This window comes from Myotis brandtii, unplaced genomic scaffold (assembly GCF_000412655.1).
Source record: "Myotis brandtii unplaced genomic scaffold, ASM41265v1 scaffold1112, whole genome shotgun sequence".
NCBI lineage: Eukaryota > Metazoa > Chordata > Mammalia > Chiroptera > Vespertilionidae > Myotis > Myotis brandtii.
This window is the reverse complement of record NW_005353800.1, coordinates 698,893-703,129: the sequence shown is the minus strand read 5'-3', so window position 1 is coordinate 703,129 and position 4,237 is coordinate 698,893. Positions and strand designations below refer to the sequence as shown.

At 61.8% G+C, this 4,237-nt stretch overlaps 1 protein-coding gene across 1 annotated transcript in view; it reads left to right on the top strand.

Moving 5' to 3' along the window:
* Positions 1-174: 174 nt before the first annotated feature.
* LOC102240776 (HRAS-like suppressor 3) overlaps positions 175-4,237 on the top strand; it is a 22,078-nt gene continuing 18,015 nt past the window's right edge. Inside the window, exon 1 of the mRNA XM_014545240.1 lies at positions 175-242. The gene's annotated coding sequence lies outside the window, so the exon portion shown is untranslated. The remainder of the gene's footprint in view (positions 243-4,237) is intronic.

Below are 4,237 nucleotides of genomic sequence, written 5' to 3'. Positions count from 1 at the left end.
GGCTTGCATCAGCTCATCAGCTCAGCAGCATCTCTCCTCAGTGCCTGCAGCTCTTGGGTTCCCTGCTCAAGTTCCTGAGAGAGAGGCTCAGCTTCTCAGCTTACTCCTAGCTCAGCCTCTTGATTGGCTAATGTTGGGTCAGGTGAGCACACTGAGCCAATCAGTTCTGACTGATGGGGCCCGTCACATGGTTTGAACCTGACCCTGGAGGCAGAGGCAGTTTCACTTGGAGGGGACTGTGGGTGAGTCAAACTCCATGGTTTAGCACCCCTGGTCCAGGGGCACCCAGGGGAGGGGGTGGAGCTGGCACCACCCTTGGGTCCCTCCAGAGCTGCTGGGAGCCTGGGTCTGGTCCCAGGGGAGATTTACTGCCTAGAATTAGAGCCCGGAGCTCACATCTCCCATAAGACCCGAGTCCCCGGATTCCCCGTCTCCCACGGCTATGGGGGGAGCTTTAGACCGAGAACCGAGAAAGCCTTCTCCTGTCTCACCCGCTGGGTATTGGGCTCACAGAGCAGCTGTGCCCTCTGACCCAGAGGGAGCCTGGGAGCGAGGCCAGCATGGATCCTCCCGGACCCGCACGGAGGCGGACATTCCACCTGGGGATCTGAGCAGGGCCCTCCTTGGCAGCAAGTACAAGTCCTTCTCCTCGTTTTTCAACCTTCTGAACCCTGAGCTTTGTCCCCGCCTGGTGTCTGTGCACCGCGGGGATCGGGGCCCCCCAGCTTTCTCCTGCCAGGAAGGTGCAGCCCAGGGGAGGGGACGCCCCAGGTCTCCAGTCAGAGTGTGAGGGGCTGTGCTGCCACCACGGAGAGTGGCCATTCAGTGGGGCCACTGGTGACAGAGGCCAGGCGAGGAAGACGAGGGAAAGGGTACCCACCCCTTTAGAGACCACACCCAGGGCACACTAGGTATTAGCGAAGGGATACTCTGAAGAGGTTATGTTTTATAAAAGACTCAATTTTCTTTTTAGATAAATTTTAGGTTTATAAAGAAATGGAGAGGAAGGTACAGAGATTTCCCATATGCCCCCACCCTCCACTCATGCAAAGCCTCCCACATTATCAGCATCCCTGTCCAAGGCGTGTATTTTTGTTATAACGGATGAACCTACATCGGCACATCCTAACAACCCACAGACCTTAGTTTAGCCCAATATTCGCTCTGGGTGTGGTGCACTCTATGAATCTGGACACATTATAATGACACGTACCCATCATTACAGGGTCACACAGAGTCTCCCTGCCCTCAAAGTGGAGGGCACTCATTTCAATATTCAACCAGGGGCAGCTTGAACCATAGCAGGACCCGGTCCTCACACTCATGCTCCCTGTTCCCAGCCTCCTAAGTGTCGTCTGCATTAGGTGGGTTTCGCTTACTATTTGCCATCCATTCTGACAGTTTTCCACTCTGTCAGTGTAGGTGACAGCGTACAGAACCTGGTCAGTGACAAGCAGATTCTTCTGATCGTGACACGGGTTCTATCCTGAATTCATTTCCTCGTCCACCTCCCACCCATGACTCACTTCAGGGGACCAGTTCCCTAATTTGTGACCCCCCAGTTTCCTGACAAGGTTCCCTGCCTCCTGTCCCTTCACCTCCACATCCAGTCCCCCAGGACCCTGGTGTCCTTCCCAAATGTCCCATCTGTCCATGACCCTCCTCTGGCCTCAGGGCACAGGATGCCCCTGGGCAGCCACAGCCCCTCCTGACCCTTCCCCACCCTCCTGGCCCTCCCTGCCCTCAGACCCCGGGCTGGCTGAAGCCCTTGCCTTTCCCTCCCAACAGCTCCCTCTGGCCTCTGCTCCTCTGCACCCCCATTCTCTCTGCCCCCAGCCCCTGTCCCACCCCCCCCTCTTCCCCCCAAGACTGCCCCACGCCTACTCCTCCTCTCCTCCCCCCAGACAGAACCCTCCTCTGAGGAGCTGCCCTGATGGCCCAGCCTGGCTCAGCTGCCGCACTCAGGGTCCCAGCCCCCGGGACCGCCACCTCCCCCACGTGATCATGCTCTGCTGTGGTCCCTGTGCCTGTCTCACCCCCTCTGGGCTTGGAGCTCCATCAGGGGGTCCTGTGTGCTCGGCCCCCCTCCCTGCATCTCCTGGGTCCTGAGAGGGGCCTGGTTTGGAACAGGAGGGAAGGACCTGTGGGAGCAGGAGGGCTGGAGGGCCAGGGGGCCAGGGCTCAGGCCAGACAGGCCCAGAGTTGGTGTCCATCTGGGGGAGAACAAGGGCATTTCTCACTCTGAAGGGAAATGTTGGATTAAGGTGAGGCCTGGGCACTGTCCCAGGAGCAGGGCAGTGAGCTGGGGCCTGGTCTGGGGGAGGCAGTAATTCCCAGAAGCAGTGAAGCAGCTGGACTGAGCTCTGGAATGTGCAGGCGCCTTCCCGGAATCGCCACACTTCCTGTAAGAGCCCCGCCCACTGGCTGCTTTCCCTGCCCACCAGGCGCTGGGCCGGCCCCTCCCGGGATCCTGTGTGAGTCTGGACACCAGGGCTAATGGGGTCAGCTGTCCCTGTCTGACCCTGAGAATGGAATGCGCGGGATCAGGCAGATAGAAGTCTGGGAGGAAGGAGGAGGGAGAACAGAGGGGCTGGGGATGCATGAACCCCAGCAGCAGCTGAGACTCACAGGCCAGGCCCCCCCGGGGGCAGCTGCGGGAGAGGCGAGACCGGGGCTGCAGAACCACCTGAGCACGTGGAGCCTGTACAGGGGCCTCAGAGGCGGGAGTCCATGGCCCAGCAGCTGCAGCCGGGCCTGCGAGGAGCAGGCACCAACTGTGGGACTCTCGGGCCCCACTCACGGCCTCGGGGCTGGCACAGGGAGGCCCTCACCCCGAGCAGGAGGGCAGGAGGGGCGGGGAGGGCAGGCAGTGGCCCAGGTGACACCCGTGGAAGAGCATGACCAGCAGGCGGGCAGGTGGGCGCTCCGGGCCTCTTAGATGCCTTTCTGAGCGAAACTCACTTGGCAACAGGGAGACGCTGTCCAAAGGCCCTTCTGCCTTCCTGGCCGGAGGACCAGTGGCTGCTGGACCCAAGAGTCGGGAGCCTGTGTGGCCCAGGGAAGCAGGAGCGGGGGTCATGGGGGTCATTAGGGTCATGGGGGTGAGGCTGGGAGAGGCGGTGCTTTCCTGGTGGAGGGAAGGGCTCTGCCATGTCCCACTGCTGGCTGCCCCCCTGCTGCTCCCCCTGATGCCTGAGAGCTGGGCAGCCTCCCTGTGGCTCCAGCAAAGCCACATGCACAGGGGAAGGGAGGGGTGAGCGCAGCTTAGGTGCTGGTTGCCTGGCCAATAGCCACCTCCCATGCCCGCTCCACCCCCACACGCACCGCACACGCACACTCGAGCACACACGCGCGCACACACACCTGTCACTCAACTCCTGTTGTGCACAGCCCTGACCTTCATTGGGCAGCACCAGCCCCTCCGCAGACCTGGCTGAGGCCCCGAGTGGGCTGAGCCCCAGGGAAGCCCCTGCCCGTTGCCCAGTACGGGTTCCCATGGAAATGGGCGCAGCCCTGCACAGGGAAGGCGGGGCCAGGCCGCAGGGGGCTGTGGAGAGGGTCTCCCTGCTCAGAGGAGACCAGGGAATGAAAGCAGCTCTGATGCCCTTGGGCGGGGCCAGGTGAGAATGTGCCCTGGAGGCCGCTGCCACCACAGCCACCATCGCAGCAGACGCGGGACCAACAGGATGGAAAAGCCTGGGCCCTGGTGCCCGGGAGCTGCTGGACTGAGTCTGCGCCCTGCCTCCCGCCTCCTGTTCCAGGGACAGCGGCCGGCCAGGCTGGGGAAGCCGCTCTCAGGGGAGCTCTGCTTCTCCCGCCCACATGCACCCCAAGGCCAATGAGCCCTGGGCTCCCCGAGGTCCAGGCTCCCGCCTGCTGAGGCCTTCCCGTGGGGTCCCGTCCCAAATGCTGCCCGTGGCTCCTGTCCTCGTGGGGCGGGTATAAGATGAGGGCCCACGCGGGCCTGGGGCTGACAGCTGGGCCTCCCATGCCCCGTCCTGCAGTGGGAGCCCGTGTCCAGGGCAGGGCAGGGGTAAGGCTTCCCTCCGACGCTCACCGCCTCCAGGCGGCTTCCGGGCCCAGCCATTCCAGGCCTTGAGGTGGGAAATTGTGGGCCTTAGAGAAATGCTGAGAGTCCCTTTAAACCATTTAGTGTTCAGTTCTTCTGAATAAATAGGAAAATGAAAGCAAAAGTGTCCACTCGGGTATAAAACCTGTTGCACTAGGAGCAGAAAGC